The sequence below is a fragment of the Perognathus longimembris genome, chromosome 8 (genome assembly GCF_023159225.1).
Source record: "Perognathus longimembris pacificus isolate PPM17 chromosome 8, ASM2315922v1, whole genome shotgun sequence".
Lineage (NCBI taxonomy): Eukaryota > Metazoa > Chordata > Mammalia > Rodentia > Heteromyidae > Perognathus > Perognathus longimembris.
In genome coordinates this window covers 70915204-70940396 of record NC_063168.1, presented here as the reverse complement: position 1 = coordinate 70940396, position 25193 = coordinate 70915204, and positions in this window count along the sequence as shown.

Here is a 25193-nt window from a genome sequence, read left to right as displayed (position 1 = left end):
GGATAAATGATAATATAGTCTAAAAAGAATTTTTCATCAGAATATAAGACTCTACTTTTTGATATTAATAAAACTATGCCAAATAAGGTAAAGTGACAAATCTTGAAAGATGGTGAGGAAATTGAAAGTATGTTTGCTTTATTAGAAAGATGTGCTTGTGTTGTACCATAGAAACTTAAAGAAAATAAAGAATCACACTAAGTCTAGTTCTTAAGATAATTTTCTTCCAATTAGCCTAAGCAGTTTTCTGAAATGCTGATTAATCCTCCATAACTAAAATGAAACAACATAGACAAAATAAACAAAAAAAATCCAATACGTCGCCAAAGAGAGCTACTCACCAGTAGATGCCAGGAAAATAGCATGGCATTAGCATCTTCTTTCTTTCATCTGACTCTAATTCTGGGAACTCTCGTGAATAAGAATAGTTTCCAGTGGGAAGGGGGGCTTTGTCTCCAGGGAACCTCAGTGACATTGGAGTGGTGCAAGACTCTGAATCAGTGACCAGTCAAGGGCCTGGCATTCTTAAAGGAAAGAATGCAGTACCTGCATCAATGTCTGTGCATCCTAGAAAGTGCCTGGCGTACAGATGTGTAAGGTCTGCATGGATCCTATATGAGACTGACAGATGCACCTGCTCCCCATGTGGCCAGAAGTGTCTAAACCCTCTTCCTCTGGATGCTAAGAGAAGGCCCCAGTGAGACACCCTGGCTGACTTCCCCTGACTTCACACTGACTCTCTTAATGCCACCACTGAAGGCATTTCCATTGGAGGCAATATAACTTAAATACCTTTAGATCCATGAGAGAGTCTACAGGAAATTACAATAATATACAAAGCAAAACAGACTCTATGTAAACCTTACAAGATCACAAACGTAACTCAGTCCTTTGTCGACAAGGTTACAGCAGTTTTATTCAAAATGATAATTTAAATTCACTCTGAAATTGTAATGAAGCAATCTGCGAATGGATAGCAAGAGAGCGTGGTACATCCGTAGGGTGGACTATTTAGAATGAATTATATGGGTTATTGAGCCACAAGTACAGAAAAGATGGGGCAGAGTTTTGTGCATATTACCCAGTGAATGAAGCCAGTCTTCAAAGGTCATATTCTATATTATCCTGAATATTTGACATTCTGGGAGAGGCATTACCATAGAGACAATAGATTAGTATTAGGTGAAGAGAGAAGCAATTCGACTATGGTTGGAAAACTGCAGAGAATTTCTAGAGCAAGGAGAATTAATTCTGCAGACAGAACGATATCTTTATCATATCAAATTTTATTTCTGCTAAACCCATTAGGATCCAGGCCAAAATATGGTATGTACTGCAAACCCAAGTTATGAGGACACTAGGTAGTAGCAATAAGGGTGGGTTTTAGTGTCAGAGAAACTTACAAATATTATTATTTGTTGGTATTTTAATTGATTTATTTATTGTCAAAGTGATGTGCAGAGAGGTTCCAGTCACACACATAAGGTGGTGAGCACATTTCTTATCAAACTTATTACCTCATCCCTCATTTTTCTTCCCCCTCCCCCTTCCCAAATTCCCTCCCTCACTTGAGTTGTATAGTTGATTTACAGCATGTAGTTTTGTAAGTATGGCTGTCACATTTGTTTGCCTTTTATACTTCATCTCTCCATTTTGATGTTCCCCTTCCCTTCCCTAGTTCCCCAAAACATATATGCAATACCCAGGGTACCCAAATGATTTACAGTGACATCAGGGGTAAAACTATGGAGAAGAAAGGGAAAAGAAAATGGCATAATTTCACATAGTATGTTTTCTTTTGCCTTCCTAGAATTATTTTGAGTGTTGTGAAACTTTAAATTGCAGAAAGGCCATAGGGAACAGAGTTTGGAGAATGATTGTTTGATGTATTCTAGAAGATAGCCTTTGTAGCCTGGTACTTAACACTGCTCAACACATATTATGCTCCCTTGAACCCCAGAACAGTTGGCAGTCAAGCTTTAATGGTCTCAGGTATGACAGTCAAAAAACTACATGGATAATTCTTTTCCGATCTGTTGTCAGTTAAACAGCCACCCAAACCTCAAAGTTCAAAACTAAACCAAACTAAAGCAAAAGCTAAGCAATGTACTTCCTCGCCAGCCCAGCTGTGCCAGAGAACAGACCTCTAATGGCTTTTGTAGGTGGTTCTTCCTAACACACAGCTAACACTAAGATGTATGTTTTGGGCAATACAATTAAAGGAGAAATTTCATGAAGAACATTTAAGAGAAATAAAGCTCTAAATAACCAATAAGTTATTTAGCCACTCCTACAATCAAGTAGAAACTAAAAGCAAAGCAAAAACTTTTAGCCCTCACAATATTGTTTTTTGTTTATTGTGGTTTATTTTCATTTCATTGCAATAATACTAGAGCTGAAATCCAGGGCCTTGTGCTTTCTGGACAGTCACTCTACCACTGGAGCAATGCCTCCAACCCCTTTTAGTTTGGATTATTTTTAAGTTAAGATCCTTGGAATGGCCTGGGATACTATTCCCCTATTTGTAATTCTACTGTCACTGGGTTGACAGGCACACGCCACTATATCTATCCGTTGAGTAAGATGAAGTCTTGTGTATGGGTATGCCTGAGGTGACCTTGAACCTCCTATCCCCATCTCTAAAAAAGGTAGGATTACAGGCTTCAGCAGCCCCATTTGGCTAAGCATGGGTTTCACATCAAAATAGTGTATAAATTTGGGTCCATTTGTTGTAATTTCTGTACCATGGTAAGAATGTATATTAAAAATGGGAATTGGACATCAGTATATAAGAACTTTATAGGATTTTCCTAGTGGCTCTGTAAATCTAAATATGCTTTATTTTTTAAGATAATGCATAAAAGAGGTTAAAATGTGTGTAACTAACAGCCTGTTGTCAACAAGAATGGATTTAGGGAATTTGTGGAAAGATGTCAAGGAAATTTCTCAGAAGATACAAATATTAAGCGGAGGTATTAACTAACACAAGTTGAAAACAAGGGACATGATGTAGTGGAGCTATTTCCTCAGGCTCAAAGCATACCTGGACATCTGTTTATAATAAATGAAAATACTGGAGAGAGAGAGAGAGAGGAAGAGAGAGAGAGAAAGAGAAAGAGACAGAGAGAAAGAGAGAGAGAGAGAGAGAGAGAGAGAGAGAGAGAGAGAGAGAGAGAGAGAGAGCTATTAAGGAAATAGACAGATCCAATCTCAGACAAACTCACAATTCCCCCACTGCTGGGGAAAACTTGAAGACCAGATGTGAGAGCAGCTGATGATTGTCTCTTCTAAGGCACCAGCCTTGGGATAAGTAACTCCAAAGCACAGGGGACTATAAAATAGCCTTCGAAAGAATTCAAGACATGGTAACAGGGGCAGGAGCATGTTGTAAGAGGACAACATTTCTCACTGGCAGATGCAGGCCAAGCTAATTATTATCAATGCTTTCATGTTTTCTACATCTCTAGAAGCCTGTTATAGGTCAAAACAAGAAGTTTATCATTGAACTCACATCCACATAGACAGTTGTTCTGGCTCGAGGTATCCAAATAAATCCCAACATGAAGAAGGAGTATGCACAGATTAATTCAACATCTTAAAGTTAAGTCCATCTTTCAGATTTTGATATTTTGAAATTTACCGAGATGTATTTGGTGGCACAAGATAAAAAGTTACTTGGGAGGCTCAAAGTTTCATCCTGGCTGAATGATAATGATTGACCCCCTTCTTCCCCATGTCACGAGGAGACACACAGGACGCTAAACTTCCACCCTGACCAGGTGAAAATGTGGGGTTTCTTCCATCTCATGCAGACTTAGGACACTGAACGGTAGCCAGTGGTGACAGGGGCAGGTCCCATTGTGGTGAACATTCAAAAACACTCTGCTCCCTTCCACCCAGGTGAGCACAGGGGACGCATTAGAAGCACAGAATGTCCATCCGCTTTGTAGCAAATGCTCACCCCTGGGTACTGGTGCCTTCTGAGAGGGGAGCATGGTCTTCCGCCCTTCTTGGAAATAAAGAAGGGGCAGCACCCATCATTTACCCACAGAATATTGGCAGGGAAAACAATGTAAAAATAAATTTTTAAATAGTATTCAGAGTATGTGAAGCAGCGAGTTTTTCATTAGAATATCACTGGCTATACCAGAAACAGCACAATCTCAACTTAAATGAGAAAAAGCAACTGATCTTCATACCAAGATGTTCATTCACAGCAAATGACAGGAGAAAAGGATTTTTAATTTATGTTTTATTTTTGATGGTGGTACCTGAACCCACAGCCTGAAAACCATGCAACTTATTGCTCAGCTACTTCCAGCCTGTGAAGGATTTTTAAACAGCTATCATACAAATGCTTCCAGGAGAAAAATAAATAAACATGGTTTTTCTTTAGTGGAAAAATAAAAAATCTTCAAACAAAACAATAAAAAAATAAATACTCAGATTGAACAACAAAGGGAAAATAAAGTAAAAAGTAAAACAAAGATAGCTTCAGGGGCAGCCAGAGGTATAACAATGACCACAAAAAAATCCTAGTATACAATTCTGGGAAGAAAGGATGACGCTCAGAGAGGGGGAAAGTAGGGCTGAAATTGCCATCATGGCTGAAAATTATCCCAGGTTTTCACTGCATGGAAACCTATAGATGTATGTGAATGGGACTCCAGACAGATACTGATATTCCTATGCTGGAATTCTGCAAGGTGTCTGAAATTGGGTCTAAAGTTGTGTGCATTCTGGATGTGCTGAAGTTCCTAACTCACCAACGGGATTAGGCAGAGCAGATCATTGGCAGTTGGGGCTTAGGCTGTACAAAGGGAACAGAAATGACTGTGAACCTGTAGAATGAAAACTAACAATAAAACAAAAGTAAAAATTAAAAAAAAATCTTTGTAATCAGAGTGGAATTCTGAAAACTGAGTATTCTGGAGCCTATAGTCAATAGAAATGACCTTACCTGTGTCTTTGTATGCATGTTGTATATGTGTAAATCTATGTCCTGCTTTGGTTAAAGTGTTCTGGTTTAGGCTTAAAGAGATAATTGTAATTTTATTTTCTGCTCTAGGAATATCAAACCAAGGGCCATCTTACATTATAGAAAAATGCTCTGCTAATAACATACCTGCAAGAATTAGAAACTAAAAGAAATTGAACACAGTTTCAGTCATTACACATTGCATTTGTATCTTTCACATCATGTAAATAAAGATAATTCTGTTCCAATGAAGTGGTTGTTTACTATCAGGGCTAATATGGAATATTTGGAATGTTCCAGAACATTTAACCCTGTTCGTTGTTATTGTGTAGGATTTCCTCAAAATAAAACTACTACTAATAAATAGTTCCTTGTTATTCTTGGCTGTAGAACAACTAAATGGTCATAACCGTCATGATTTAAACACTTAGCATTTTGGTGATAGTAGGGACTGAACTTGGGGTCTTCTGCTGGCCAAACAAGCAATCCTCACTTGAGATTTGTCTCCATAACATTTGCTTTTACCTTGTCAGAAAGAGCTTCATGCTAAAATGACTCTAATTCACCTCAAGCCTTGATTCTGCTGCCCCTGCCTTCCGAGTAGCTGGGATTATAGGTTTGTACCACTTGCCTAGCCTAGCTTCTCTTATATAGCTCATGCTTGCTTTAGTTGTGTGTATCCTGTGAAATGAGAAGACTGGGTCTAAGTCACATGACTTGTCTTCATAGCCATCCTGGAGCCTTGCTGAGTGAAGAGGGCTTTCCACCCAGCTCTGAAAGGGCTAGAGGAGGGAGACAGGCATCATTGAATTGCAGCTGGCATGCTGTTTAGCCCCAGGAAAGCTGTGTTGTAGAGAATGCTGAACCTTGATTATCTCCCTAGATGGTTCCATTTCCTCAACTCTGTTTTCCTATATGAAAAGTTTTGCTCAGACCTAAGTATTTCCCTAGATGCAAGGTTTTCTTATACCTGAGGATTTCCCAGAATGGTCTGCTTTGCTCCACTCCTGAGTATTTTCCAGCACAGTCTGCTTTTGTTGGGTTGAAAGCTTCATCCCAAACACGTGGTTTTTGTCTTTACTTGCTTTGTGCAATTTGTTCTGGCCTGCAGATCCCTGAGACAGGAGTCCGCCTGCAGTCATTGGCTCTTCAATAAAGACTTTCAATTCAGCCTCTCAAGACTTGGCTTCTCCATATCTCTAAGTTCCGGTACAACAGTTGCATTTATGAATCTACTCAGCCTCTAGCTTCTGAAGGCCCTACTTTGTTGTGGTTCTGGAAAAGATCTCACCTTTACTTACATGATGATTCTCTATGGAATTGGTTATAAATGAGAAACCATCTTGATGAAAGCAGTTTTAGGAAAGAAAAGTTCAGAGAGTATATGTTAAATACTGCATTGATAGGAGAGATGAGCCTTCTTTAAAAGTTTCTCTGATGGATGAGTTAAAGTTCTTCATTTAGAAAATCAAGTACAGAATAGAGAGCTATTAAATACCTCATATAAACTTGCAATGCATGAAGCATGTATCGAGTTCTTAATGTTTAGCAGATGATTTTATACATGGTTTCATTTAATCATTCTCTAATGCTGCAAACAAACTCTCAATGGTCTCATTTTATGGATGCAAGAGGAGAGAAGGCACTAAGCCAAGTGGAATGATGATGCACTAACCCAAGATCGCTGATGACACAGGAGAGCTATCATGGTGTCCTTTTCCACACTTGCTCCATGGCCATCTTAGAGTAGAACACAGTCTTTACACAGGCTGGCCTGGCTTCCTTGGACAGCAAGTCCTTTGTGTCATGTAAAATGGTCACAGTCACTTTGGAGTAGCAGAAGTTAGAATTATATTTAAGTTTTACTCTTTGTGAATTAGGAGAGATGGTTTTAAATGCTCCAAAGGAAATGTGTTTTTAGGATTGCAACATGGTCTCTTTCCATGGTAAATTATACCTTCAAGATTATGCTAAATGAACCATGTTTTCTGTGAAAAATATTCTGTGTTCTGGAAAGTTCACCTTTGCCCACGAAGACCTAAGTTTTTCTGTAGCAGAAGTTCCATTTTCTGTGGTGACAAGTGCAATTGTTACTAATGAGAAAGTATGAATAAACTTACATGTATTTCAGGAAATATTTTAAAAAATCGATGATTTTGGCTGGGTAGTAGTGGCTCACGTCTGTAATTATAACTGCACAGGAGGCTGAGATCTGAGTAACAAAATTCAAAGTTGAGTATCAAAATTCAAAGCCATTCCAGTCAAGAAAATCTGTGAGAGTTTATCTCCAATTAATGACCAGAAAAACAGAAGTAGAATTGTGGCTAAAAGTAGTAGAACACTATCCTTGAGCAAAACAACCAAGGGACAGTGGTCAGTCCCTAGCTCAAGCTTCATAACTGACAACAACAAAAACAACAAAAGAAAAACTGTAATTCTGATTGCAGTATTGCTAATGATCATATTGAAAAAATTAAATGTCTATCAATTTGAATTTAAATACAAGGTTCAGAGTAAATATTGCTTTGAATTAGAAGGTCTGAACCCTTAATGTCAGGCTAGTTAAAATACTATCAACATGAGAGTAAAAAAGAAAGCAAAGATGACTTTCCTATAACATTATAAAAATTTGCAGTGTCAAGAATATGCCTTGATGAAATTTCCACCATTACAGAAACTCTTCATATCTTTCACTGTCACCTTATGAAACATTAGTCGAGTGAATTTTCATTATTTACTGTTTTGTGCAGAGAACACAGGACCTAGTGGCAAAGCTGCATATAGCCATGATCACTGAGCAACATTGTCAGCAATTTCTAACACACACACACACACACACACACACATACACACACACGTGAGCACACTCTGAACGTAGTTTCTAATATAGAAATAGTCCAGTATTTACATATATGCAATAACTAGAAATAATCACTGGGAAACAATTACCTGAACTTCAAGCTCAGTCAGTTATTTTGTTGATCTCAATACACTGAATCTAATAATTCTCAGGAGACACGAAGGAACTGCAACATAGTACATAAAACTAAAGAAGAAATTTAGAGTTAGATGTACTTGATTTCCACATCCATGATAAATCTACAATACAAAATAAATCTACAATAATGGTTTAAGTGTGGAAAACAAAAATAATGGAACAGAAAATAAGTTCTATAAACAAATACAATCCACCCATCTTTGTCAACGATACAAACATGTCTTTTCAACAACTGGTGATATAGAAACTGGATATTTCACAGGAAAATAAAATATATATATAATATATATGCATATGTAACTGAATAAGAAATGTACTCACTGCCTTATGTATGAAACTGTAACACCTCTGTACTTCACTTTGACAATAAAGAAACATATATATATATATATACATATACATATGTATACACATATGAATGTGGACTTTAACCTTAAGCATTTTGCAACATACATCCACACTTCAAACTCTTCATGATCTAGCTAAAGACTTCGATGAACTTTAGTTGAGAAATATGTTTTTAGACACATCAAAAAGCAAATCCAGGAAAGAAAAAAAACCCAACAAAATGTTCCTCTGTTAAAATTATACTTCTGTGAGAGACCTTGGTAAAGGAATGAAATGAAATATATACAAGTCTCCTGAGAAAAGGATGAATTGTATCACACACACATAATGTCTTTTAAAATACCACAATAAATCAAATAACCCAATTTAAACATTGGCAAATGAGATGAATAGATACTTCAACACAGAAATTTTATGCATGGCATATAAATGTATAAAAATATGCTCATCATTCTATGCCATCAGATCAATGCAAATAGAAACAAAAATAAGATGCCACTACACTATTATCGTAATGTCTACACTCTAAAATTCTGAATACATCAAACTCTGGCAGTGATGGGAAGCAATGTGAACTCTTATTTGGGACATTGTAGATGGAAAATGGTACTGCAACTGTGGAAAAGTAGATGATACTTTCTTACAAGCCTAAACACACTAATCACATAACCCAATCATTATACACCTTGTTATTTATCCAAAGTATTTAAAAGCATATATCCTACCCCAAAACTTCCACATGCATGTTTGCTGCAACTTTTGCAAGATATCCTTCCATACATTCTAGGATAAGCACATTGTATTTCATTAATAGAGTGGAATATTGTTCTAGACAAAAAGTTGAACTATCAGATGATGCAAAGACAGAGGAACCCTATATGCACATTACTGAACTACATGATCAATTCCTATACTGAATGATGTATTATAAAATTTAAAATCTCTTACATTTCAGGAAAAACTATACAGAGAAAATAAAGGAGATCACTACATTCAAGTGCAGTGTAGAGGAAGTATGGATTAACAGGTAGAACACAGAGTGATTTTTAGGATATTGAATCTAATCTGTGTGATAAGAGTAGTTGGATTGTCTTAATACCATACACTGCTATATATAATTTCTGATTTTCCACCAAGTGAAAGATGCTCAAATAAAAAGAAATCTACAAGTAGCATTGCTGAATATTAAGGTTTTGTATTAAAAACAATATAATAATTCATAACAGTTGGCTGACCTGTAAGACATATACATAATTGAATTCTATAGTCCATGGTTTATAGGGAAGTTATTAGACACACTAATAAATATAAAAATATTTCAACTATTGTTCATTTTGATATTTTTCAGAAAGTTTCAGGTTCCATGTGTTGATATGAAGTTCATTTTGGTATAAAAAGAAGAAACTAAATTATTTGATTTGGTCTTTGGATAAGAAATTAACATCCTATGCCAGTTTTAATCATAAATTTATAGAACTCACTGATTCGGGTGGCACTGAAAATAGATGAGAGGCACACTGTGTTCTCCAAGAAATTCATCCGTGTCTTTTCTGTCCACCGCATCCAAAGAAGCCCTTGTCTACTTTGGTCTTAGTGACATTCAATGCAGGTGCAGTTGTGAAAAATCTGGATTTCGCAGCAAAGCTCAAGTACATGCAAAAGAGCTTCATTTTATTTATTGACAATGCAGTACCTACACAAGTGCTCAGAATATTCTACCAGAGTGAGTGTGATGCTGAGAACAGGAAGGAGAGAGTCACAGTGACTACCAGGAGACACACAGGCCAATGGCAAACGGCAGCAGCCAGCTGTGGCTCAAGGTCACCAAACAGCCAACCAGGCAGCAAAACTGCAAAACACATGAGCAGCTAAGGTTGGCAGTCACAGAAAAAACAATGGAATTGGATAAATCTGAATCTAGGCCTTGTCAACTTGTAATAAAGCGCCAAACAACTTCAGTGGTGGTGGGACCATTTTCCACTCGGTCCGAGGAATAGTGCATACAGTACAGAATAACTGCTTGCATATAAGTCTTGAAAAAATAATGGCCTGAAGTCTCCCAGTGACGCAGGGCCAATACTGCCCATCTTTTTAAAGTATGAGCACTCTGAAAACCCAGGGTGTATGTTTCTCTCTTGTTAGTGAAAACTGGACAGAGAGTAAACTTACCACAAAAGGTTCTCAACTTAATCCACCAGTAATTTTGGGATAGTAATGTTCTCCTAACTTCCACAAGGCTCTTAGTTCCGTCTGTCTCTCTCTCATACACACACATATTACTAAGACCAACTTTTGTCTTCAGACATTTCAACGTGATCCCTAGCATAAGTGCAAGACTTATCATGAGAAGCAGTGTTGAGAAAAAACCATAGGTTGACATTAGATGCTACATCTAAGAAGATAAACACAGATTCTTAAAATTTTGAATTAGGAAAATGTTTTACCAAAGTAAAAAAGAGGCAACTTGCTTTGTGGAGAATTTTGGCTTTTAGCAGGACAATTTAATGCACTAAGGTTAGAGGTGATTAGCACCTGAAGTTTTAGTCATCTGTAACTTATGAGCAGCACTTAGTAGAATTTGTCATTTAACCTACATTTTTTTCCCTTCATATTGTTGCTACTTCAAAATTCTTCCTATGGTGCAATAGAAAGAAGATGTCAGCCCCAGACTCCATTAAGTGAGTTATTTAATGTTATTAGTCTTTGCTTTAGAAAATTTTGTTGTAGAGTAAGCTCTTAAAAGTATGTTTTATACCTAGAAATTTTGTTATTAAGTAAATGTAGTCTTTGTATCTTCATTTTCCACAGGATATGTTGAATATTGGAAGTAGCTGACCTGAGTTGTTTGTGCATAATTAACATTTGGCACCTATTTATACTTTAAATATACTTACTGATTAACAATAAAATGCCTGGTTTTGTATTCTCTATTCTATGCCACTGTTAGTCACTCCACAGCTTTGTGAGCCAAAAGCAACTCAACTCAGTCACGTAAAAATCATCTTACCTAGTGCTGAGATTTAGACATTAAAAGCATGGCAGTAATTTGCCACACTGACAGCACAAAGTCTGAGGAAGCTTACAAAGGAAAATTGTAAGGATATTTCCTTCCTTTGTTTATAGGTTTCATTAATTAATTTGTTGAATTTATCCCAAGTGCAGTCATCAGATAGGGTCAACGAAGATCTGGCCTGTCTCTGATTATAATCCCCAGAAATATTTAGTGCCTGAGCGATGGCTTAATGATGAATTAATAACAACTGACCTGAAAAGCATCTTTGAATCTAAAAGAGTTTACCCATATGGCTCAGGTTCTAAGAATCAACATAACCAGAGAGAAAAACAAATCATTTTATTGTGAGTTTAGAGATAGAATTAGACCATAGAGCTATAGAAAATTTTAATAAAATATAACAATGATAACAGTGCTTTCAGCAATTAAGGATGTACTGTGTATTATTCTCTTTACATTTAGCATCGCCTCCATGTTTAGCAGTAAGTCTGTTAGACTTACTGTTTTTGGTTTAGACATTGAGTTTCAAGAATGGAGAAAAAGAGCTGCTCTGTTTAATTTCAAGGACTGTGTGGTTTCGAATTATCTTCTTAATCACAACTCTACAATCTGTCTTAATTATTTTAGTCTCTGTCTAAATACTTCAACGCCTTCTGAACAAGCAATCAGAAGGGCCGTCCAGCCTCGCTGTCTGGCCACAGTGGAGACAGAGTTTCCTTTTTGTTTTTATTTTATACAGAAGAGTTAGAGTTTTCACTCCACATCATTATTTTTCGTTGCATAAAATTTTACAGCAAATGATCAGTTAAGAAGAAGAGAGGTTATGTATCTTACTGTTTATTCATCAGTTGGGGAAAACAATGTAATATCTTCTCCTGTATTCCTGAACACTCAAAACCCACAGTCCCCCTCCCACTTCTGCTCTACCCATATGCATGTTCTCAGAAACTCATTATCAATGCATAATACATCTTGTATTATGCTGTGATGTATTATGCTGTGCACTAATTGATTTTATTCTTCTAAAGAGCTAAAACATTACTTCCCCTAGTAAGCTTATCTGATATGTTTAACTTTCTTCCTGCAAACATCATCATGATCAGACCTGCAACCATACAAATTTTTCTACTTGATATTCAGGCTGATAAACTTATAGGTGATAAACTTACTCCTTCATTGTTAATTGATGTGGGTATAATTTCCGTTCTCTAACAGATTTCAATTCCTTTTTAATTAACTTTCTCACTAGAAAAATATTCAGGTGTTTGAAATCAATAGAATAAAAAAAAGCATAAAATTAAGTTATTACATGCTGACCATTCCAAATCTAATGGCTTCAACATCAAGCTTTCCAAATTGTCCTCAGATGCTACCTGCTTTCTAGTTTTGTACTAAATAAGCCCTTGCCGTTGGTTTACTGGGCTATTTTCCCAGAAACAATAATAGTGGTATTATTAACTACAGAGTTTTTTCCATGACTTCTCAATTTTGGGTGTATAGAAATACTCAGAATTTAGCTAAAGCTTTCTTTCATTGCTTGTTAAACCATAAATACAAACTTGTGAAGATTGTAGCCCTTTTTCTCCTGCTCACCTCTTCATGTGCAAGATTGCTATCTCTCTCTGTATTTTATTTCCATTTTCTTTTTACTTTTCCACAAGTGAATTCATTTTTCTCTCCTTCTAACCCCAGAAACCACCAACCCGGGTCTCTAGTTTTAAAGATATATCTGTTCTTGAATATTGAATTTCTTGTTACTTACCAAATAAACTGCATATTAAAAATTGAACTCATTAGTTCTTCACTATAAATTCCCCTCTTCTTTTAATGTCATTATCTGAAGCTTCATGAATAATATGCTTGAATAATCTTTTAAATCAAATGATCGCCGAAATTGTTTTGCACAGTATTGCAATTTAAATGAATAATCAGATGAGCATTGTGAGACTCATGAATAAGTCATCTTCTCCAGGAGCACACGGAATAGGAAGCTGGAATTGTTCGATGCATGTGTCACACGAAGCATAGCACAAATGACATCAATTAAAGAAAATTGAATTATTGGATGAGAGAGGAAAGTTGAAAGGTGCTGCTTTTCTGACTTTGTTACTTCTGGCCCAACTTCTGCAAAGGAATGGGGCTCACCTAGTCCAGGAATTAAGTAAGGTGTCCAATCACATAATAGTTTATGAAAGAAACCAGAGTCTAAAATAGACATTGTTTTTGGTAAATTATACAGGAAATAGAGCTTTATATTAGATACTTCTAGATCCCAGGACCTGCTCCCTCATCTCAACGGAGACTCAGTCAACCACATTCTCCAGAGAAGTGCTCTGCGGGTGTCTATCCCTTTACAGAAATTTCATCTCAATTTGACCCAGATTTTCAGTGACAATTTCCAGAGACTTCTCTAGGGGCAAATGTAACCTGGGAAGGCAGGAATTTAACATGCCCAAGGCAACTTCCAACCAGTAGAAACTTTATATAACAGAACTCTGTAGCCTTTTCTGTGACTAAATTTGGGAAACATCTCAGGTTGTCCACAGATGAAATGTGAATATACACCTTACGTTGACTCAGGTGTTTGTTTTTATTTTTTGGTGCACATATTCCAGCCCTTTCTTCCTGTACTCAACTCCCTCAAAACCTTTTCTATGCTCTTCTTCAAGCACAGTTTTTGTTACCTTATATCAAAATAAGTGGATTCTGATATGACTTTTTATTCTAACTCACTAATTAGAATTATGTTCTTATAGTTTGGTGTAAGTGAACTGAACACTTCCGGGGGTGGGGGGAGGTACGGAAAGGGGGGGGGGAGGGAGGGTGGTACGAGGGACAAGGTAACAAACAGTACAAGAAATGTATCCAACGCCTAATGTATGAAACTGTAACCTCTCTGTACATCAGTTTGATAATAAAAATTTGAAAAAAAAAAGAATTATGTTCTTATATAAGATATTCTCTCCTGAACCACTCTTCTGGTCCAGCGATTTTATTTTGGATTTCCCTCCTTGGAATCGAGAACATTTATTCTGGTTTGTTTTCAGTCTCTAGCATTAAGTTGACTAGAGTTTTGAATACTTATTGCCAAAAGGAGGGTGTGACTATTTTCATAAGTCTTCTCTTTTCTCAATCATATTTCTATCTCTGTCATTGTCAACCTGTCACCCAAACAGTTGAAATAAGAAAAAAAATGTAGGGGTGGTTGATTGTCTCAAGTAGTAGAACATTTGTCTGGCTAGCACAAGTCTGTGAATTCCAGGTCCAGTACTATTAAAAAAAAAAAGAAGATAGTTAATATTATTTACTCAGAAAATCCACTGCTTTATGATCTGAGCTTGAAAAATAACCTAAACAGCTGCTTCGTCTGGATTCATTAATTAATGCCCAGCAGGAGAATGGTTTCACAGCTCCACCTCATTTTGTATGTGTCTCTGTTCTCTCCACAGTCACCTTGCAATTGTCTCGGAATCTGAAGGATAGAATTTACTATTGATCAATAACATCTCCATTGGGACCAAAACTAATGGGCATTTCTGATAACACTCACCAATCAATGACTTGTTTATCTTGACCAGTAAAAAAAGCAGTGACAACAACTCTGGAATGAAGCTTTTCCTCAAACATGGCTTAAACAATGATCAACTAAATGATGCTTTGATCTGGATTCATTTAATTTTGCATCATCTCTCCCTTTGCCCTAAATATTCAGACTCTTTAAGTGACTACTTCTTGTCTGTATCCTGAAAAGGGCTGAAGATGTGGAAGCGCTATTTTCCTGAGGCTGCCACACAATAAATATACTTTGTATTCACCATACCACTTTATTTGGGATAAGGGGCAAAGAGCTGTAGCTGAGATGTCAAACGCAAAAAGCTGGTGCCTGGAGTCCAAAACTCTGCAAATGTACTCATTGTGTTACACTATTCTTTTGTGAATAAAAAAAATCAATAAATGTTTCCTGTAATAGCATGGTCTGGGTTAGCCTCCAAACCAAACACACTAATGTGTTACCCACAGGAAATTATTAGGCTAAGAAAACGAACGATAAGGTATGACACTGAATAAATTCTGTGGTCTTGAGTGTTCTTCTTCTTATTATATATGTGTGTTGTCACAATCTAGTAATTTTTTAATTGCTTTGCAAGTATAAAATTGTTTATATGGAGTAGATACCTACCCATATTTAGTATTATCTTTACTTCATTATGTAAAGCAAACTGGAGTTTTTGTCTTTCCCAGATAGACTCCCCTTCACTTCAGGACCAAATATCAGAACATATTTTTCTAATCATTCAAAACTCTACTGTTGCTCCATAAATATTTTAGGTAAAAGAATGGATCATGTTTGTTTGATGGCCATCCTTTAAACTTGGGTTCATTTATGTGCTTTTCCAGTACACATTCTCAGGTTCTTTAACACATTGAATTAAATTTACAGTGATTGAAAAATTTACTTTTCCTCAAATCTTCCTAAAATCAAGTATAGGATTTTCTGTTGAAAAGTGTAGTGTAGTTAGAAAAGTGTAGTGTAGTTAGAAAAAAACAAACAAACACCTTAGGACTCAATGCAATACCCAGCAATATCCCAACACCATTCTTTAACGAAATAGAGGAAGCAATCCAGAAATTCATGTGGAACAATAAAAGACCCCAAATAGCAAGAACAATTCTAAGTAGAAATAACAGTGCTGGAGGAATTTCAATACCAAACTTCAAGCTATATTACAAAGCTATAGTAATAAAAACTGCTTGGTATTGGCACAACAGGCCTGAGGACCAATGGAACAGAACTGAAGACCGAGAAAGGAACCCGCAGAACTATGACTACTTAATCTTTGGTCAAGGAGATTATAAAAGGATGGAAGAAAGACAACCTCTTCAACAAATGGTGCTGGCAAAACTGGTTCAACACCTGTAACAAACTAAAACTAGATGCTTATAAATCACCCTGCACCAAAATCAATTCCAAATGGATCAAAGACCTTGAAGTAAAATCAGATACTCTGAAAACACTACAAGAAGGAATGGGAGAAACACTTGGGCTCCTTGACACAGCATGAAACTTCCTTAATAAAGGCCCAGAAACACAACAATTCAAAGAAATGTTGGACAAATGGGACTGCATCAAAGTGCAGAGCTTCTTCAGGGCAAAGGACATAGTTTACAAGATAAACAGAAAACCCACAGATTAGGAGAAGATCTTTACCGGCCATAGAACTAAAAACAATTACATTTCTCCAATACAAGTCCTCTAAGAACCAACTGCCCCCTCAATAAATGGGCTAAAGACCTAAAAAGAATCATCTCTGAAGAGGAAATGAGAATGGCCAAGAGTCACACTTTTTGTGCTGTACATCACTGACCATAAAAGAAATGCAAATCAAAACAACACTGAGATTCCACCTCACCCCACTAAGAATGTCCATTATCAGGAAAACTAGTAGTAACAAATACTGGAGGGGATGTGACCAAAAGGGACGACTGCTACATTGTTGGTGAGAATTTAACACAATGTTGACTAGAATCATAGTCCCAACTGCTTACAAATCTTTTTTTTTTGTATTCAAATTTTTATTATCAAACTGATGTACAGAGAGGTTACAGTTGGATACATTTCTTGTACTGTTTGTTACCTTGTCCCTCATGCCCCCCTCCCTCCCCCCCTTTCCCTCCCCCCCCCCCAGGTGTTCAGTTCACTTACACCAAACAGTTTTGCAAGTATTGCTTTTGTAGTTGTTTCTCTTTTTTTATCCTGTGTCTCTCAAATTTGGTATTCCCTTTGAATTTCCTACTTCCAATACCAGTAAACACGGTTTCCAATATACTCAGATAAGATTACAGAGATAGTGTAGGTACAACCACAGGAAGGTGATACAAGAACATCAACAATAATAGAAACTACACATATACATAGGACGTTGAAAGTAGTTACAACTGTGATATAACAATTGTTTCCATAACATGGAGTTCATTTCACTTAGCATCATCTTATGTGTTCCTAAGGGTATAGCTATTGGGCCTTGTGATGCTCTGCTATGACTTGCCGAAACCTGTACTAATTATTTCCAATAAGGGAGGCCATAGAGTCCATGTTTCTTTGGGTCTGGCTCACTTCACTTAGTATAACTTTTTCCAAGTCCTTCCATTTCCTTACAAATGGAACAATGTCATTCTTTCTGATAGAGGCATAAAATTCCATTGTGTATATGTACCACATTTTCCTGATCCATTCGTCTACTGAGGGGCATCTGGGTTGGTTCCAGATTCTCGCTATGACAAATTGTGCTGCGATGAACATTGTTGTGCTGGTGGCATTACTGTGATTTTGTTTGTGGTCTTTTGGATAGATACCCAAAAGTGGGGCTGCTGGGTCATAGGGGAGTTCTATATTGAGCCTTCTGAGGAATCTCCATACTGCTTGGCAGAGTGGCTGAACCAGTTTACATTCCCACCAACAATGAAGTAGGGTTCCCTTTTGGCCACATCCCCTCCAACAATTGTTATTATTAGTTTTCTTGATATATGACATTCTTGCTGGGGTGAGATGGAATCTCAATGTTGTGCTTACAAATCTTGACGTATCATCTCTTATAACAGGAGCCAGAAAGCAAAGCTTGAACTTCTCTTGGCCTCTCTTTCACCGCACGGTGGGAGTGTCAGAAGGAGCTGGTGGTTAACGTTAGTGAGTAGGAGTTGCTATGGTTTGGATTCCAGTCTCTCAAAGGCCCACCTAGAGGTGCTTGGTTCCACGCATGATCATGCTGGGAGGTCCAACGACCTTTAGAAACCCTTCATATCTATGTCATTGTGTCAGGGAGAGTGATCCTCGGAGGAAATGATAGAACTTGGACTTCTGTCACTCGTTTCTGGCTCTTTATGTGTTGCCTCACTTCCACGTGCATTCCTGGCTTGATGTGCTACCCTAGCCAGCGGCTCCAGCAAATAAGACCACCAGACCTTTGAACCATCAAAACTGCGACCTAGTGAAACTTCCCCTGATAAGTTGACGGCCTCAGCTATCTCGTAGAAATGACCCAAGTCCGACTGACACTTAATAAAATACTCTGCAAATCATTCTATTTTTCTCTTTGGGGGTCGCACAATCGCTTAGATAATCACGACTGCTATCACGGACATCAAGAGGTTGGAACTACAGAGATGGTGATGAAAATATGTCTGCATCGGATTTACAGGCTCTGTGGAAGTAATTGTCTGATTATCCCTCAGATGCTAACTATTAGAGAGTGGATGGCTTGAATTGTATTCAGGACCCCAGTAGCTCTGGAGGGATGAGCTCCATAGTAAGTTGTGTAATTGGCACACTGATGAATGTATTAAAGTGAAACTCTCAGCGAATGAGTAATTACTGAGGTTGTGAGATAATTAGATATCTATGTGGAATAAATAACTTACCCATAGAAGCTGGGACAGGAATATCTACAATTTTATCTACTCTAGGATCAGCATTTAGATTAGAAGAGGCCTGAGGAGAACGCCATACAAAGAAAAACGTGAAAGGATTCTTATTTCTTCTTCTATCCTTTCTTCTCTTATAAACAAAACAGAACAAAACACAAAAACAGAAGGCTGCTCTCTTTTTCTCAATACAATACTCCTTTTAAATCTGAGGTAAAGGAAGTACAAAAATCATAGGCATACAATTCAGAAAAATGTGCATGTGTGTATTTAACATTTCAGTCAGCACTCTGAGTAACATGCAGAATATTTCCTTCCTCTTCATCAAGAAGACGATACTTCTAGGAAATTTTGCTCTATGTCTCAAATGATAGCTATTAATTGTCTTCTTATTTCAGATACACAGTAAATTGGATATTTTTTTTCTTTTTTATTCTCTTTTTAGTGAGATTCAACCATGTTTAATCATTAACTTGTTTGTTTTTATTTTCGTACAGTACTACCATTACATGAATGTTTCATGATGGTTATCTATTTTTTTCATGATTAGGAAAAACTGCTTCTAACACACTTTTATTTGCTTTTGAATATCATACCCATTCATGTGTCTTTACTGTGTAGCCAAGATACTGAGTAATATTATTGACCTACATTTATCTTTAATAATCTCTAATTGAGGAAAAGTAAAAATTCTTCGGAGTTCCTTTTGCAAGAAAATAAATGGAGAATATTTTGGGGAGAAGTAATATGCACTTTTATCTGGAAAGAAAAGAATTATGTTTGAAGTAATTAGAAAAAGTGAAAAGATGAGAAAACTGTAAGAGGGAGAACAATATTGAAACACATATACCTATGAGGATGTCAAGGCATGAGGAATTCCCTGAAATCTGTTGAGCAATGGGGGAAAGAAGCATAGGGAAAGTGAGGATAATCAAGAAGACTGAACCAGATCATTAATCTATCAGTATTAAAAACGAAATGAACTAATATCCATATTAATAATATAGATTATCATAATTATAATGTGATAGTAATCCAATTAATCATCCATATGAAGTCAGTATATCCTATTTGTGTAATTGCCTCTACAATCAGGATGAAAAAGTTCTCTTTCACTAACTTTTGTCACCAAGTTATCAAAATTATTAACAATCTCACATGAATGTTGTTAATTATTGCTCCATCTATAATGGTTTATTTCCAGAGACATCAATAACATTATACACTATGCAATTGTAGTTGACTGGGTTCTTTCACTCAGGATAATGACTCTGAGATCCATTCATGCCACTGAGGAGAGTTATATTCTATGCACTGCTGAGTAAGGGCAGTTCCTATAATGCATGTATAACAGATTATTGATGTATTCACATACTGATACACATTTGGATCACTTCCAGTTTCTACAAATGTATTCAGAATGCATCAAAATCCATAAAACTCAAGATCCCCTGTTTTCTAAAATGATTGTATAAAGTTGTATTCCTACCAGCAATTCCTAAGTGATTTACAAACACATACGATAGCTTGATTTTCCTTTGTTTTACCAGACAATCTGGGTGGGTTTGGATAGTTCTTTCACTAGTTTACATCCATAATATGTCTCTGTTGGAAAAGGCTGTCATCATATATTTTTAACCAAGGGGTCAATTAAAAATTAAAAATCTTCTGGGTGCCAGTGTCTCGTGCCTATAATCATAGCTACTCAGGAGACTGAGATCCGAAGATCATTCTTTGAAGACAGCCAACTACTCAGGAAAGTGCGTGAAACCCTTGTCTCCAATCAACTACCACAAAGCTGAAAGTGGAGCTGTAGCTCAATAGAGCACTAACTATGAACACAAAAGCTCAGGGACAGCACTATGCCCTGAGCTCATGTGCCATTATCTACAGGTGCATACACACACACACACACACACACACACACACACGCACACACACACAAATTACAATCCATGTTATGAACGTATTATTATTAATAACCACATTGTTAGAGGTATATTCTGTTATTTTTAATCTCAAATTGCCAAATCTCTTTGCAATGTTTGAATCCTAGGCTAAGCAAGTTATAGTACAACACTCATATCACATTGCTCATAAATAACATTAATGTACATATCCTAATCAATATATCGTGTACATCATGTTTGTTCAGGGTTTGTACATGCCAAGGCTCTGAAAACAGAAAAATAGATTCTACTCATTGCCAACACTCCATTATCCAAAAGGAGCATGGTAAAAATTCCCCAGGAATTGGCCACAAAGAAACTGGAATCAATCTCCAGTAATATCAGGAAAAATAGGACACACAGCTATAGCTAATCAGCACTTAACTGTATGGCAGTTTCCTTAAACAATAATTCCATTAGTAAATGAAATTATTAACTAATTCTTGCATGTGCCACCTAAAAGAATAGAAAAGTGAAGACCAGAAAATTAAGTCATTTACTCAGATACCCAAAGGCAGTGAGTAGAGAAGTCAGTTTTTCCTGAAACAAATACTCATATTTTCTCCCAGAACATTACTTTGCCTCTCTTTCTGCTGGGTGAAACTATGTTATAAAGGTCAATTCCTTTAATATTTTGAAAATCATTCTATTCCTTCCCAAGAAAACACTTACAGCAAGTTTGTGTGGGAACAAGCATACAAGCATATTTAAGGTTTCATTCAATTGTATGTTATTAAAAATTCATTCACTCGATAGCATTTAGGGTGAAAAAACTTGGTGGTAGACTCTTTTCTAAGCATTTAAAATACTGTAGTAATAAATAACAGTGACACAAATATCTGCCTTCAAGACAGTTACATTTTAGTGAGGTGAAACAGACAATAAGCAAAATAAAGGAAAAAGGTTAATAAATTCTCATCGGACTCTTATTTGCCTTAAATTGCAGCGTAGACACTTAACAAGAGACGGCGATTCCTATTTGCAATCAGGATGGAGAAAGATGTATCAACAAGGTCATATTTTACCAGTAATGGTGAAAATTTCCAAAATATAATTTATCTTGATCCTCATTACATGGCTGATGTCAAAGACAATAAAGGAAGTGGAATTCCAATAGGCAGAATTCATTACCTATGAGCAATTAGTTATTTCAGCTTAATATATATGAAGGAATATTTATTCTACTTTTCGTTTTTACAGGTTTTCTCAATAGATATAGAATCTGCCAGTGGACATACAAAATATCACTGTGGACCAAAGACAGAAATTTACATTTTATGAAACAATGAATGTAAAGCACTAATTTATTTGTTCTACCACCCCTTTCTTACCTACTTCTCCATATACATTTCCGTCCCAGATTCCATGTGTTTCTTCACATAGCTGTGCGTACACACAGGCATGCTTGTGTGGGTATATACATGTTTGTGATGGAGATGTAAGTATCCATGGGTTAATATATTACTCAGTCATTTTTACAATTCTCTTACTCATAGTCAGTCAAGATGTAAATATAAGTGATGAAAACATTTGCTTTTCACCAAACAGTATTGTTTTTCCTTCTTTAGGGAGGCATAGATGGCATTGATCAAGATGTGTTATATTCATAAACTGCTTTGTTAAATGGCAACTCATTTGGCAACTACTTACAGACAATAAAATTTTAAAAAGACAAAATAATAAAATAGTAATACACTACAAATAATTTCAGATATCCCTTCCTGAAATATTTCTAAAAGTCAAGGCCACAAAGTAAGTATAAAGATTAAATGGAATAATTTTTTTTATTTTTAAAAGCAGATCAAACCAGAAGTAATATAATATTTAATTTTTAAATGATCATCAAATAGTTATACAAAGGGTTTTAATTCAACATGACAAGTTATGCATATAATGAATTTTAACTAGTGTCATCTCTTCCATCGTTATTATATTTGAATGTATTTTATAGAAGATACAAAAATTTACAATCACATGCAAGTGTAATTTGTGTTTTATTTTTGTTTTTAATGTATCAAGGACAGTACTTATTTCCTATTATTTTAATAACCTGTATCATTTAAGAAGAATTAGAATATGACATTTTCAGTCCACTATTTACCATAGCTAAGGTTATGGAATCAACCCAGATTCCCCTTAGTGGAAGAATGGATAAAAAATGTGATATATGTATATATTATATATATATATATGCACACACACATAGAATGGAATTCTATGCTTCCTTCAGAAAGAATGGCATTGCTCCATTCATAAGCAAATGAAAAGACTTGGACAAATTTATATAATGTAAAGTAAGCCAGACCCAAAGGAACACAGGATGCATGGTTTCCCTCAGCTGTAATAACTAGAGTATGCCTATACATCTACAAGTTTTCCAATGGATAGTAAAAGACAAACAATTACATTTGCACATGATTGATTAAACAGCAGTTTAAGCATTCCCATGCTTTCCTGTTCTCAGTAGGTGACAGTATAGACTTCAGTTCCTTCGTTTATTTGGTCTATGTACGAAATGGATATTCCTCACCATTTTTTTTCTGAAATACGTTATAAAAGTCCATACAATTTTTGATTCAGCTGGAATACCAAACCCGTCATTAATATGCACTCATGTGTGCACTTTACAGTTTTGAGAGCAGTAGAGAGTCAACATGAATAATCTTTACTGGACCATCACAATTTTTATCTAATAGCCCAGAGACTCTGGTTATCCTGACCATTGAAAGCCTACCGTCCCCTCTAGATACAGAGGAAGGCTTGTTCTCCATTGTTGAGGCCCTAGAAGTTGAAGAGGATCATTGTACTCATCTGCAAAAGCAATAGGTTAACACATTTTTGCCCAATTTTTGGAAGTTCAACTTACTATTCTGAAAGACAAATGCTTCTTTTTTTTTAATCACTTCTAAGAAATGAAAGCAAACATCTTTGTTTTGCTTTTTTTTTTCATTTCTTTATTGTCAAAATGATGGGCAGTGGGGTTACAGTTTCATACGTAAAGCAGTTAAGATATATCAGAAAATAACCTTTCCCTACTGATATTAGAATATTGTGCTTGGCTTCTGACATTTTGATATTGGGTGGTGGATTAGTGACTATGAAAACAGAACCTCAGAACTCAGAACTCTTTCCAATAATTCCTCTGGCTGGCTGTATAATAAGGAATTAGCTGTTGACAGGATAGGAGTGATAGCAATGATTTCTGATAATTACCCAAAAGGAGAGAAGACTGCTCTTCCTTCTCTCTGGACTCTGCATGGAATCATTGTCATCTCCAGATGTCGGGCCCTGAAATGGCCAACGAAAGAGAACACGTCAGAACTGGGAATAGGACAATGTTCCTTGACACGAGCAAGTGGAACCATTTATATAAATGCTTTACCCTCTTCCACTTGCCTGGATTATGAAAATTACCTATTTTATCCTAGCGGAGTTAAGATTTTCTATTATCAGGGAGAACATGCCTATGTTGACACGATACTTACTTTTAAAGGTCACAGCCAAACTTTTACTGACACACAACACTTTCATGTGCTTGCCAGGTGCTCACCATTCTGGATTGGTATCAGACTTTGTTTTTGTTTTTTTTTGCTGATGATAGAGTAGGAATTTAGCATCTTAAACTTGATTGGCTGGTAAAAGACCACTTAACCCATGCCCCGAGTTCAGCTTTTTGTGGGTTATTCTCACAACTTTTTTTCACCTATCTGTGCTCAGTGCACCCAAGTTGTGGTGCACAGTTTTCATGAGCAATTATTTTCAAATGTTGGCTCTCTCTCTCTCTCTTTCTTTCTTCAGGCAGATAGCAGAGAATGCTATAAATTGCCCATCTCAGCTGGGCTATTTACTATGTTAGTATATATTTTCAAAAATTCTTAGTCTCAATTTTCTGGGCCTGTTCATTGAGTCAATGGAAGTATGTGAGACAGATGCACCCATTTGTATGTTAGATATTTTATAAAGGAAAATGTGATGTGATACACATGCTAAGTACCTAAGTAATAGTACATTTTATGCACTAGGACGTCTTTTGAAGTTGATCCACTATTATAAGAACACACTCAAATTGTGAACAACTACACTGTATGAGAACTCTGAGGCCCTCTAATCACTGTTGTGCTTCAAAAATTTATAGTTAGGCACTAGTATTATTTCCATTTCTTCTCTAAATTATTCTTCTAGAATCATCATGCCAAAATACCCATTGAGGTCTTATGAAAAACTTGCCTACCTTCTAACTTATAACTTCACACATTTACAGATCCAATTGTACAAAATATCGTATAGAGTACCTACTGTGTGAATCATAACAGGGAGAGAAAAAAAAAAGATGTTAATGGTCCATATTAACTGAAGCAGGTTCCAAATGTTTTCACCCAATGCATTTCTTTAGGTCCTGATAAGAACTGTGTGAGGGAGTCCTTGAGAATAGTGAGGCAATTAAAAAAGTTTAAAACATTTGTCATTTAGGACTTAGAGCATGCTATC